Below are 14,852 nucleotides of genomic sequence, written 5' to 3'. Positions count from 1 at the left end.
AGTCAGGTCATGCCACTCCCTTGCTCCAATGGATTAAAAAAATAAATAAATTCCTAACCAAGAATCTCTGCTGTCTGGGAATGAAGAAAGAACCCTCCTGGGGTTAAAGTCCTCCAGGAGAAAACTCTTTGGAATTATGCCAATTCACAGATGAGGCCATGGAACCACGTGACTGGGCATTTTGACCAACTCTCCTCCATACCTGGACTTCTCTCCCTTCTTATCTCTCGCTCCTGGCTTCCCTGGCTCTCTTCAAGTCCCAGCTAAAATCCCACCTTCCATAGGATTTCTTTCCTAATTCCCCTTAATTTTAGTGCCTTTCCTCTGTTGATTATCTTCAATTTACCCTGCATGTAGTTTGTACATAATTGTTTCCCCCATGAGCCTGCGAGTTCTTCAAGAGCAGGGACTGTTTCTTCCCTTTCTTTGTGTCACCAAGGGCTTAGCACAGTGCCTACCACATAGTAGACGCTTAATAAATGTTTACTGTCTGACTGAAACCAAAATCCGTCGTGAGGGCAGGAATACCCCTGATTCTATGATTTGTCTCCTACATGAATAATGCACCTCGGTGGTGTTATATTTGTTCTGCATTTTTGAGACCTCAGTTGGCTAGTTTCAAGATGGCAAAGATAAGAAAATTTCATGCTCTTTTACATAATTCTGCTTTCAACCCCCTGCTGGAAATAATTAAAATCAGTTGTCTCTTAGCAAATGGCTGGGCTGGTTGCCACCCCACCCTGGCATGCTGGTTTCCTGTCTTTTTTGGAGGATAATAGAGCAAAAGACCATAGGATACAGAGACACAAAGAACCCTAAGATGATATAGTCTAGCCCTCTTATTGTACATAAGAGGAAACTGAGGCCCAGAGAAGGGAAGCATACTTGCCTAGGGATCACACATAGGTAAGAAGTATCAGTCAGGCCAACCCCATCCCTTCTTTCTTCTGGGAAGTCAGTAAATAACTAGAGGAATTCCTCTTGCTGGTCCCTCTTCCTTTATTCCCATGCTGTGCTAAGTGCAAAGACAGGGTATGTACCCTTATAACTGGTGACTCCTGTTCCCTCTGGTTGTATTTGCATTGGGAGGGATCTCCTCTGTTGAACCTAAAGTGTAACCATAGCAGCCTTTCATGACTAAGCTTGAATCTGGCAAGGATTTTTCCAGCTACCATGGCAAACATAGTATCTGGTGGTCCTTACCCTTTAAGGCTGCCTTACCTAGGCCTGTAATAGTCAGTCAGTCAGTCAGTCAGTCAGTAAGCATTTACTAAATGCCTACTATGTTCTGGACATTGTGCTGAGCTCTGGGAATACAAAGAGAGGCCTAAGACAGTTCCTGGTAGGGATGAGCTTTCTAGGCGTTGAGAACGGTGCAATGAAAGTAGGAAATACCTGGATGTATTGGTGCGACAGTGAGTAGTCCAACTTGGCTAGAAGATAGAGTGATGGTGAATATTGTGAAAATAGGTTGAATCCATATGATTTGTTGATGTTCAGTTATTTCAGTTGTTTCCAACTCTTTATGACCCCTTCTGGGATTTTCTTGACAAAGATACTAGAGTGGTTTGCTGTTTCCTTCTCCGGTTCATTTTACAGATAAGGAACTGAGGCAATGTAGTGCCAATGCAATATTCACAGTACCCATGATCACTATAAATATACCTGTATGGTGCTCAAGCCCAAAATATAACACTTTCCACATAGAAGACAGAAGCAAAACATTTATTCAGACACCAGAAAATCAAATCCCAAAACCAATAAGCCGATTCCATCATAGTGGCAAAGAAGTTACCAGGCTACAATGGCACAGAGAGCTACACCATCCTTTAGCCTTCCCACAAAACAATATTTACTAACAAGCTTGACTGACTCCCTAAGATATGTCCACTCCTCCACCCCTCAGTCTAGCTAGCTCTGACTCTCAGCTTGCTGTGGGCTCTGCTCCATCCTTCAGCAAACTCCTCCCACCACAGGCTCCATGTAATTACATTCAGCCTATTGGGGGCAGGATATATTTTCAAAGCAGGGAAGGTCTTCAAATTCCCTTAGGCTTATTAAGGGGAAGGGAAGATCTTCAAATTCCCATTATCATTACAGGCAAACAGGGTTAAATGACTTTCCCAGGATCACACAGCTAGAAAGTATCTGAGGCCAGATTTTAATTCAGGAAGAAGAATCTCCCTGACCCCAGGACTGGTGCTCTATTCACTGTGCTGTCTATATTCTATGCAAGGCATTGTGCTCAGTGCTGGGAATACAAAACCAAAACAGAAAGAATGTTCTTTCTCAAAGAGCATTCTTACTTGGCAATTGTTAATTGCCTAGGTCGAACTAGGTGAAGCTTCTCCCTTCAATCATTTCCCTCTTGAAGCCATGTGGCCCCAATTGAAGAGTTATCTTTCCTGGATCCTGTCTTTATCACATAAGCTCCTTCCAATTATCAACAACAGATTGCTCTCTCTTATTTCAAAATCCAAATTCTCTCAACTCCCCCCCAACCTGCCCCCACCTCTCACCCCCACCCCATGTTGGATTGCCTACTAAGTTCCTGTTTCCAATAAAATAGATTTTTAAAGTTCTCAATTATCACGTGTAGAGCTGACATGATGGATATATCTTGACTGTCAAAGGTTGACTAAGCTTTTCCCAGATTAGGTGAATAGTTCTTCCCTCTTATTCAGATTCTCATGCCTTCTCAATAAAGTGATCTTTATGGAATCCCATCCCTACTGGTTTACAAAAGGCCATTTTTGCAGCTCTAACACTTGTTAGATGTGTGAATTTGGACAAGTAACTTCCTTTTTTAGAGGTGCTATTTCCTTATTTATGAAATTGTGGATGGCAATACCTATACTACCAACTTCCCTGGGTTGCTGTGAGGAAAGTATTGTAGGGGTCTCTTCACCTCTCTGTGCCCAAGGCACATTTAGAAGACAAATCCTTGGGTCTGCCTTTCAGATTGTGTTTCTGGATGTACTTGATCAGATTCAGTTGGTTTTGCTGATTTCATTTTTTTTTTTTTGAGGGGGAAGGTAGGGCAATTGGGGTAAGTGACTCGCCCAAGGTCACATAGCTAATTTTGTGTTAAGTGTCTGAGGCTGGATTTGAACTCCTGACTCCAGGGCTGGTGCTCTATTCACTGCACCACCTAGCTGCCCCTGACTTCATTTTCTTAATGACAATTATCAGTATTTAACATATTACATTGGGTAGAGAGTCCAAATACATTGGTGTTCCCAGTGAGAATAATTCATTGTAAAAATGCTCCATTTTACATACATTCATTATTTCTTTTTAAGCTTTATACTCTCTGCACAATCTGTTTTAGTTGGACCTCAAGCCAAGCTCTCTGTAGGCTTGTTTTCTCAATTGCTTTTTGCTGTTTTGTGAACCTATATTGCTTATAATTTTCAATTCTTGATAGTAATGTTTTGTAAACAAATTTGTACTCTTGACCTACATCCCCTCTGGCTGAAATGTCTTTCTGCTTAACAAGGAGATTAAATTTTTTCCAGCTCAGGTAATTTAGTTTCCTTGTGTCAACTGTTTTGCATCTATCAAACTTCACTAGGAAATGACAGTAATCAAAGTTAATGTCTTAGTTTTTGTCATTTATCTATGTTTCGGACTTGACAGTCTCTAAACAGGTCAGGTTGGGGCTTCTCTAATTACATGCCATATTTTGTCTTCATTTTTCTTCTTTTAATTCAGTATTAACTTCGATTTGTGCTTTCTTTAGTTGATCAGACTTCTGATTTTGTAATGAACGTTATGTCTATAACCAGTCACTTTGGCTCAGTTAAAAAATGATCATTTTTATTTATTTTATGATGTTACTTGATGTTTTCCATGTCCCATACTTTCTATCTCTGTTCTTGGAAAGACTATTTATAATATTTAGGCATTAACCTTCTGGTAGTCTATAAAAGCCTTTGACCTTTTTTATTCCTTATCCTAAACTAAATTTTCCAATTCAGTTTTTTTTAATTGTATTCCTTTGTGTCTAGTTTCACATAGAAGTCACAGAATCTTAGAATTAGGGTTGGAAGGTACCTTGGCAGCCATCCAAGTCAAATCTGTAAACTAAAGAAATCCTCACTATGCCTTACAGAAGAAGGGGTTGTCCAGCCCCTACTTGAAGACCTTTAAGGAGATGGAGCCCATGACATTTTGGGGAAGACTATCCCATTTTCAGACAGCTCTTATTAGTAGTGAATTTGTCTTGACATCAAGCTGAAACTTGCCTCTTTGCAGCATTCCTGCATCACTCCTCTTCTAACTTCTAAAGTCAAACAAAGCAAATCCAAATCCTTCTCCACAACCCCCCTCCACATGACATCCCTTTGAATACTTGAAGACAGATATTAGTCTTCTCTTCTCCAGGCTAAACATACCATCTTCAACAACTAATCTTCATATATCATGGGCTCAAACCCTTTTGCCATCCTTTTTGCTTTCTCTTGAATACTCTCCATCTTTTCAATTTCTTTCTTAAATCCAGGGTTGAAGATAGTACTTCTAATGAGGGCAGGATACAATGGAGCTATCTCCTCCCTGGTTCTGGAAGCTGTGCCCCTTTTAATGCAACCCAAGGTCTTGCTATTTTATTTGGGTAACATATTACTAGGACTCATGTTGAGTTTGCCATCTACTAAAACTTCTAGATCCTGATCCAGGTGCACTCTTTGTTCTACACTATCACACTTGGTGATCCCATCAGCTCTCATGATTTCAGTAATTCTCTCTATGCAACAGATGATGCCCAGACCTCTGTATCTGGGCACAGTCTCTCCTAAGCTACTTGATGAACAGAGATCATGGGATGATCCAAACGGCTGTGGAGAGCTATATAGATCAGGTGTCACATGTTACCAATGGGGACTTGTGTGGTAGGAATGTCTTAATATCACCCTTGACATATATGACCAGAAAAGAAGGTGGGCTGGTCATATTGTGAGAACAAGGGTTACTAGTGCCCAAGTGTTGTGCTGGTGTCCCCCAAATTTTAAAAGACTCAAAAGAGCTTTTAAGAACATTAGGAAGCTCCTCTATATAGGATTTATGACAAACCCAGTATGCATGGTTGGGTTGCAGTCTGCGCTAGGAGAAGGAGAGTCAACACACAGATGAGATCATGGATCCATTAAATTACGACACTTTGAGTAAATCTCTTACAGGATTAACCGATTTTTAAACTAAATTTTTAAAGAGAAGTGTTCTCCCACAAAGGTTCTCTTACAAAGAGAACAGTTGATTAAAGCCATAGGTTCAAAATAATCTAACATGTCATGTGAATGTTTTTTCAATATTTTCCAAAAGCTCTTTTTCCAAAAGCATTTTCTAAACGTGTTCTCAAGAAACTGAACCAAATGCATGACAAACTTTAACGTGGCATCATATTAGCTAAGACTTTTAGGATATGCTGTGTGTGGGTGTCTATGTATGATTCCCATCTGCCTTATTGGTAATAAAGATAGAGCTGTATTCCAGTCTGGTACCTGCTTAATGTTTTGAAGTCGGTGTGCAAGGAATAAAATGTGAAACAGCAGCCTGTGCTGTAGAGGCTCGCAGTGGGGCTAAAAGCGGCTTGGGGAAAGCACTGTGCTCAAATGCCACGTGCCACATTTCTAAGGACTAAGTCATGTAGGAATTTCATTTGCATTTTTCAGTGTTTAATTTTCATTCTGAAGGATCTGTTTGCTCACTGATGCTTTTAATTTATTATGCTTGCTATTGCAGAATACATCATTCTAAGGAAGAGATGCCTTTAATTTCAGCAGAGTAAGGAGGGGAAAAAATGAACACGTGGCAGGATATGGAACTAATTTATAAAATTACTAGATGCCAATGGCTCTACATGAATTCTTTTCTTGTTCACTGTACCCTAGCTTTACTTAGTTCCCTATCCTTTCTTGTCCCTTGGTTTTTCTCTTATTTATCCTCATGTTATTTTTCCAAAGTTTCCCTTCCCATACTTCTATCTTTATATCCTGATCTCTCTGCCTTCTGACTTCATCTTCGGTGCTTCCTTTTTCCTCATACTTCCTGTTTCTTCTACTCTTTCATCTCTTGTTTCCTAATTATCTCCGTTGTATCTGCTTATTTTTATACCTACTGGAATTTATTGACCTCCTCTTCTAGAGGTAGTATGGTATCCTGGAAAGGACAGTGGATTTGGAATTAGGAAAATGGATTTTGAGGCCTAGTATCACTATTCATTAATTATCTAAGCAAGTCAATAAGGACTTATTATTATATGTTAGGAATTGTACCAAGAACTATGGATACAAAGAAAGATTAAAAAACAGTTCCTCCTCTCAGTGAATTCACAATCTAGCAGGAGAGACAACGTGAAAACGACACTATATACGAACAAGATATATGCGGTCAATTAGTCTCTGACGGAAATCAGCGAGATTGAGGAGGATTCAGAAAAGTTTCTTGTAGAAAGTGGGACTTTAGCTGAGATTTGAAGAAAGTCAGGGAAGCTACGAGGCAGGGATGAGGAAAGAAAGTATTCCAGGTATAGGGGCAACCAGTGAATTTGCCCAGAATGCTCCACTTTGGGAGATGTGTTCCAAGGAACAGCAAAAAAGGCCAGAGTCATTAGACTGCAGAGTATGTGGAGTGGCTGTGATGCATAAGAAGACTGGAAAGGTGTGTGGGGGGGCAAGTTATGGAGAAATTTTAACACTAAATAGAGGACTTTTTATCTTTGGTCTTGGAGGCAATAGGGAGCCACTGGAGTTACATGGTCAGACTTGTATGTTAGGAAGTTCTCTTTTAACAGCTGAGGGGAAGAAGGACTAGAGTGGGAATACACTTGAGGTACGGAGACCAACCAGCTGGCTATTGCAATAATCCATCTTTTGAGTTGATGAGGGCCTGGATCGGGATAGTGGAGGTGTCAGAAGAGAGAAGGAGGTGTATATATGAGAGATGCTATGAAGGTAAAATTGATAAGACTTGGAAAATGATTACAAGAGATTACTTGTAACTTTGAAAAGAGCAGTTTCAGCAGAGTGATGTGACTGGAAGCCTGTCTGCAGAGTTAAGAAGAGAGTGAGAGGTTTTGGATGTGGCGGCATCAAATGGTGGAAGAGAGAGTGAGGAGAGAAGGGTGATGGCTAGGTTGTGAGCCTGGATGATCAGAAGGGTGATGGTAACCTCAACAGTAATAGAGAGGTTGGAAAGAGAGGAGGATTTGGTAGGCAAGATTATGAGTTCAGTTTTAGACATGGAATTTAGGAAGTGTATGAAATATTCAGTTTGAGGTATCCAGTAGGCCATTGGAAATATGAGCCTGGAGGTCAGGAGAAAAGTTAACATTGGACAAATAGATTTGAGAATCACCTGGATAGAGATGATAGTTGAACCAATGGAAGCTGATATCACCAAGTAAAATAACATGGGAAAGGAGAAGGGGGTCCAGGACGGAGTCTTGGGGGGCACACAAGGTTAGTGGTCATGGTCTAGATGAAGATCCAGGAAGAGTCCGAGGAGTGGATAGACAGAAAGGAGGAGAACCAGCAGAGAGCAAAGTCATGAAACCTAGAGAAAAGAAAGTATCAAAGGCTGAAGAGAAGTCAAGAAGAATTAGGACTGAGAAAAGACCACTAGCTTTGGCAATGAAGAGATTACTTGTAACTTTGAAAAGAGCAGTTTCAGCAGAGTGATGTGACTGGAAGCCTGTCTGCAGAGTTAAGAAGAGAGTGAGAGGTTTTGGATGTGGTGGCATCAATTGTAGATGGCTGTCTTAAGGAATTGGGCCCCTAAAGGAGAAGAGATATAGGATGAAAGTTAGTGGAGATGGATGGATCAGGGGAGGGTTTTTTGAGGCTTGGGGAAACATGGGTTTGTTTATAGGCAACAGGGAACCAGCTAGTAGACAGGGAGGGACTGAGGATTAGCAAAAGAGTGAGGGTGATCAAAGGGGTAATCTATAGGAGAATACAGGATGCATTGGGAAGATGTGCATGTGTGACCTTGGGTAACTCACTGAAAAGTGAGGAACATGTCTGAGTGTCTCAGTTTCCCCCTCTGAAAATGGGGAAAATCATATGTCTACCTTAATAGGGATAAATTAAATAATTAATATAAAGTGCCTAATTGTAGTGTGAAGGTGAATCTTGGTTCTTAAAGTCTATATGAGTGGATTATAACCTCTGGTATGTTTTACAAAGTTGGAAAAGTTTTCAGTAAGTCAGTCAATAAGCATTTATTAATCACTTACTGTATGTTAGGTACTGTGCTAAGCAATGGAAATACAGTGGAAAGGCAAAATCAAGTGCTGGGATCAAGGTGATAACATAATAATGAGGAAGACATCATATTAATAAAGATACATATAAAATATATACAGAGATAAAAGATACTAATCTCAAAGGGGAGACAGTAGTAGACTGAGAAAGTTACCATTTCAGTGACGGATTTTGTCTACTGTCTGAAGTCTAGTCTAGTTTAATAGCAAGAGGCCATCATCCAAAGGTTGGCTATTGAAGTAATGAACTATTTGGTCATGATGACCTATTTTAACTTTAAAGTACTATATAAATGTGATCTGTGTTTATTCTAAGCCTTACTCACTATTTCCCTCTTCCACCCACTCTGTTTCATTCATTCAGTCTCCTCTTTTCTCCCATAACATTTTTTCTCTTTTCCCTTTTCAATTCCACCTTGAGAGGCTAGCTTTAATAATCTAAGCTGTATCCTAGGATACTATTTAATGACTGGAAAAATTAACATGCTTTCCAAAGTTACTGGCTTCTGTCTAGGGAGTAGCTTTGGAATTTTCATGGCCCAGTATTATTAAATAGTTCCAAGGTCTTTGGAAGTGAGAGGTTATATTAAATTAAAATATTAGCATAATTTACATTATTGCTACACTGCTAATGTTGAAATATTTCCTATTATATTGTGTACCTGGCACAGACAGCTTCTATTTTCCATTTCTTTAATAGCTCCTTTGCCTAAATTCTGAGTGTCCTCTTTCATCTGTTGGATAGCTCAAGCAGCTGAGAAAAAAAAGGTGCATGTTTTATAGGTGGTTGTTTCTGGAACCATATAAAAGATTCTAGGTGCTGACTAACAGGACATTAATTTTTCATTCCAAAGGCAAGCCTAAATCTTAATTTCATTTTTATAAGAAATGATTAGCTCAATACTGAATCTTGAAAAAAATAAACACACAAAGAAATTTGGTTTCAGGTTGTATCGTTTAATATTGACAAGAACTTGAGATTTTTGGACACCAAGTAGTGTCTCATTAAATGTATTACAAGAGTGACATTTTATTCCAGTTACAAGCAGATTTAAATATGAAATATGAAAAAAGTTACTTTTCCTGGCACTGTGACTATTCAGACATTTTCTTAGTGACTTTTCCAGACCTTAAAATAGTGTTTCCTTTTTAGCCTGGACATCTAGCAGCATTTATTGAGTAAACAGGAGCTTTTTTGCTATCAAGTCAGACAAGGGAAATGTGACCAAATGTGTGAAAAGAATGGCCAATTAGGATATCAGAATCAGAGGGCCTAGGAAGAACCCGGAGAAGAAAATGATTCTATTGTGAAGCTTTACCATGAGCAGTATAGGCTTCTGTCAATGAAAGATTATTCACCTTGCCTTTAGAGGGGGTATAATGCCTAAAATGCTCTTCTGCCTAACTTTTAAGCCTGTTAGACCCTCCAGCTCCCTTCATTGGCTTAGCTCAAATGCTATCTTGTAAAAGAGGCCTTTTCTGATTCCCTCACTTAGTATCTTCCCCACCCCCATCACTGTATTTTTCTGTTTGTTGGCTTAAATCCTGTATTTAAACATCTGTGAGCATGTTAAATCCCTTTAGGGCAGGGGCTATATCACTTTTATTTTAATATCTTTAGCATTTAGCATAATCTTGGCATAGGGACTGGACCTAGTAAACATTGGTAAACAGAAGGTCTTTGATGAGGAAACTCATTCTGCCAAAGCCAATTGGCCCCTTCTCTGCAACATATACCCTTAGAGTCCCTAAGTACCTAGGGCACCAAGAATGTAAAGACATGCCTGTGGCCACACAGCTAGGATGTATTGCAACTAGTGGGTGGGAATTGAATCCAGCTCTTCTTGGCTAGGACTAGCCCTCTTATCCCCTGCATCATGTTGTCCGCCATATTGTTGACTGATTGGAAATGTGGGATTTTGACTTAGTCTTCATCCTACAGTTCTTTACTCTGTGCACACATTCGCACATAGAATTATAAAGCTGGATAAGAACCTTAGATAGCATATATCTATGTATATGTATAAACACAATAAATGCATTTTAAAAGTTACATAATGGATACTTTTTGACTTTGGAAACTTGGCTTTCATGACTTAGGAAGGCAAAGAAAGATAACAGAACCAGTTCTCATTTATGCTACTCTTTAGTTATCCTACCCATCAGAAGTCAGAGCTAATTATTTTAATGATTTCACATCACCCTAAATATTTCTCAGTGTTTGGGCGGGGCTAGACCATCCCATCTGCCATGCCTATCTGCATATCGGTCATTTCATAGCAAAAAGACAATTTATTTGTTAAAAAACAAGTAAATATGTTCCCATTTATTTCAGAACTGATTATTTAAGATGTTGATTATCTAGGATTTTCTCTTTTCCTCTCACACTAAGGAGATTGAGATCTGGACATGTTAGCGCTCTTTAGCAGGTATGTTTTAGCTATCTCATTAAGAAATTGGACAAAAGAAAAGAAAAAAAGAAGCTGGACAGAAGGGTATAGAGGAGATAAAGTCAAACTCAGATCTTTCTAGTTATCTTTCGAAAAGCAAGAAAAAGTTTGCTGAGCACAGTAAATTTAGGTCCTAGGCTAGGACTTACTCATTGTGGAATGGAGGTAATTCTTGTTTCTTGAAATCTTCTCCAACAGACATCCTTGAGTGATGATTTTTTTTTGGTAAATGGCATTCCATGAAATGGCCAAAAACATGCTAGTTCTCAGCCCTGAATTTCTCCATCCTATTTTGCGGGGACAAGGAACAGAAGAGACTAAGAATCACATAATTACTGATCAGTTTACAAATGCTAAAAGTTGATATTCTCAATTTGTGCACTCACTCTAGGACTAAGGAAGAGAAACCCTATTGTGTGAACTGGAGTCATACTGACATTTAATTCTTTTGCTACAAATGAAACAAAAAGAGAGAAAGAAGTTGTAACTAAATGGAATGAAGGCATACAGGTTTGCCTTGGGAGGTAAATAGAAGAGCCAGTTGAACCATATGCCCTAAAATAGCTAGAAACCTTCATTAATTCAACAAATACCATCAATTAAGCATCTAATATTTAAAGAGCACTGGGGGTTGTAGTCAAAGGCAAGTCAACAAACATTGACTAAGCATTTATTATGTACCAGACCTACTGAACCCTGGGGACACAAATATGAGCAAAAAGAAAGACAATCCCTGCCCTCAGGTTGCTTACATTCTAATGGGGGAAGTCAACATGGAAAGTGGAACTGAGAAGTAGTGGAATGAAGGTACACATGAAGGAACGTGGTAGCCAAGTCCTGAAAATAAAGCACAGCTGGTCTGGGCCTTCCTCCAAATGGAAGTAACCAGAGGAACTTGCCAATGAAAGAAGGAGGATGCAAGGGATGGTGAGGAGGAAGCAAGAAGTTGAGGCATGCTGGCAAAGTCTGGAGAGATAGGCAAAATTTAAAGACATTCCTTTCTTTAGGAAGCTTACAATCTAGTAGAGGGATAGGACACAAACACCAATGACAGTGATGAATAGTATTGCATGATGAGTACTTTAGAACAAAATCTGGGGTGATATCTGGAGTGGTAATGAAATCATTCTGGAGAGGGAGATCCAGGTACGGCTTCATGGAATATGAATCATTTGAGTTGGGCTTTGATGGGATGAATGAATAAATGACAAAGCATTTACTGTGTGTACAGTGTTAGAGACACAGATAGAAAAGCAAGCTAGACCCAGCTTTCAAACTTTCTAATAGAGAGAGACACAACACATATAGGAAGGTTCACAGGTGCAGGACACATACAAAAGTCTGGGGGTCCTTAGGGTGCAGCTAAGAACTCAACAGGTGAAGAAGAAGAAAAGGGGCGTTCTAGGTATAGAGAACAGTATGACTAAATGAGGGGTTTTTAAGGATGGGGGAAGACATGCATGTGTTTGTAGTCAGCAGGGAAAGAGCCAGTAGCTAGGGAGAGATTGTAGTAGGGTCAGTCATCTGAGAAGACAGGAGAGGATGGAATGAAGGGTTCATGTAGAGGGTTTGGTCTTAAGAAGGAGAAGAACAGTCTTTTCATCTGAGAGCAGAATAAAGGAGGACATAGTGAGGTAATATGGCTGACTGAGAAGAGGGAAGGAAGAGGTCTTGGTAAATCAGTGCATTTTTTCTTCATATAATATGATACAAGGCTTTTAGCTGAGAGGCTGAGGGGAAGGAGGGCTGGGGATCTTTGAGAAAAGATAGAATAGTTTGGAATGGCCACTGTGGAGAGTGGGGCAGCAAATCAATTAGGAAAGAACCAGTTAAATGACTTGCCCATGTTCATATAACCATCATGGTAGCAAAGGCAAAACTTGAACCCTGATTTTCCTGACTCCAAGGTCAGTTCTCTATCCCCTATGCCTCTTCTTCTAGAAGCTATCACTCTCTTAATGTAGCTCTAGATACCATTAGCTTTTTGGCTGCCATATCACACCTGCTAATCATATTGAACTTGGAGTCCACTAAAACCTTCAGATCTTTTTCAGACCATCTGACCATTTATTCACCAATTAGCTGTTCTGTTGAATGATTTATAAAGGCATGGATGAAGGCATAAATAACATTTAAATAAAATCTGCAGATGATTCAAGACAAGGAGGATAGCAAATACACTGAATAGTAGACCGAATCTAAAAAAAGAACTTGTGGTTAACTCTAATAAGAGGAAATTCAATGGAGAAAAATGTCAAGTATTACTTGAGTTTAAAAAAACAACCTAATCAGAACAAATTGGGGGAAACATTCTAGTCATGGCTTTGCTTAGTCCATAGTGAGCTCTTAGAAATCTTTACTGAATTTTTTTTTAAATTGAATTCAAAAAGACTCTCCTTTACACTCACCACCAAAACCAAATCATTTGACTACAGCTACTACAAGCAGTAGGACTCTGTTCCATTCTGGAAGCTGTACCAAGTACTTGGTAAATTCTGTCTAAACACCAAAGATATTGGAAAACTGTTTTAACCTACATTATGTAGATTGGTTACTGAAATATTCCATATTTGGTAGAATTTGAATTCCTTGTAGTCAGCTCTTTCATCAGTAAAATCAACATTGCTTTTTGGTAAAGTATATAAATCCTTCTCTCAGCGGGTTTATTTCCATTTAGATAAGTCAATTTAAAACACCACATTATTACCTGAAAAATAGAATTCCCCTGTAGCTTTGGGTATGCAACACAACAGCCTAAACTTGACATTTTTCCTCTTGAATCTTAATATTTATTTATCTTAGTGCCATCAGAAGAACCCTTCTCTTCTCATTTTAATTTTGAAGGGTGGCCTAGCTTTCAGAGTGATTGTATTTTTTTCCTTACTGTACATTTTAATTTGTAGTATTGCTGAATTATCTGTGATTTATTCCTTAATTGTGATTTTTCAAGTACTGGACATTGACAGACAGACAATATTTAAAAGTTAGTTATTCACTGTCTTGACTACACACAAAGCAATAATGGGGGAAAAAAATTAGTTCTTGACATTTAGCTTAAGACAAAAAATGAGTCCAGGTAGTCTAGGCACCTTAGCATTAGAAAGAAAGAATTGACAAAGCTTTTGTATTCAGATGTCATAGAACTCTTCCTCCTCTTCACCTGCTAAGGGTTTAGTCTTGTGGTTCTGTTCTATATGTGGAGGACACTGAATTGGGCTTTTCTGTTGTGATCACGAATACCATATGACCACTTCTCCTCCTCCTTTACTACATGCTTGAGGCCAGACTGCTAAAACTCAGAGGACAATTGTATCAATCACCAAAGCATGGACTTGTTTAAACAGCTAATCTGGAATGATTATCCAAAATCTCCACTATTTAGACAAAATTTACCATATAATTGGATTGACCTTCTCCATTGTTTTTGATATGTCAACCTCATCCAGTTGGGGTCAGTTAGGTGGTGCAGTGGGTAGAATTCTGGACCTGGAGTCAGGAAGACCTGAGTTTGAATATGGGCTCAGACATTTAATAGCTTTGTGGCCTGGGCAAATTACTTAACTTGTTTGCCTCAGTTTCTTCATCTGTACAATGGAGATAATAATAGTACCCACCTCCCAGGTACGCCATGCTATTTCTTCTCCCAGGGTTGTTGTGAGGATCAGATAAGGTAAAAATTAAAAAGTGCTTAGTGAAGGGCCTACCAAATGGTAAGCACTCTGTTAATGTTATCTGTTATTATTATTAGGACCGCTAGGTGGTGCTGTGGATAGAGTGCTGGACCCTGAAACAGGAAGACTAATTTTCCTGAGTTCAGATTGGGCCTCAAACACTTATTAGCTGTGTGACCTTGGGCAAGTCACTTAACCCTGTTTGCCTCAGTTTCCTCATCTGTAAAATGAACTGGAGAAAGAAATGTCAAACCCCTCTAGTATCTTTGGGAAGAAACCCTAAATGGGGTCATGAAGAGTCAGGCATGACTGCAAATAACTGAACGAAAACAACAGATTATTATTATCATCAATTTACAATGTAGAATGATATAGATCCTAGCATTTCCATTTCTATGTATTAGCTTACCCGTAGAACTGGCATAATTGCCACATTTACTCATAGGACCATATATTTAAAGCTGAAAG

General features: G+C 39.2%; 1 protein-coding gene across 2 annotated transcripts in view; it reads left to right on the top strand.

Moving 5' to 3' along the window:
• LOC138170507 (ethanolaminephosphotransferase 1-like) overlaps nucleotides 1–14,852 on the top strand; it is a 164,152-nt gene that overhangs the window by 124,538 nt on the left and 24,762 nt on the right. The gene's annotated exons all lie outside the window — the stretch shown is intronic.

The sequence above is a fragment of the Petaurus breviceps genome, unplaced genomic scaffold (genome assembly GCF_028583685.1).
Source record: "Petaurus breviceps papuanus isolate PSGF00001 unplaced genomic scaffold, PetGlider_PUasm1.0 38, whole genome shotgun sequence".
Lineage (NCBI taxonomy): Eukaryota > Metazoa > Chordata > Mammalia > Diprotodontia > Petauridae > Petaurus > Petaurus breviceps.
The sequence above is the reverse complement of the archived record's forward strand: the minus strand, read 5'-3'. Positions and strand labels throughout refer to the sequence as shown.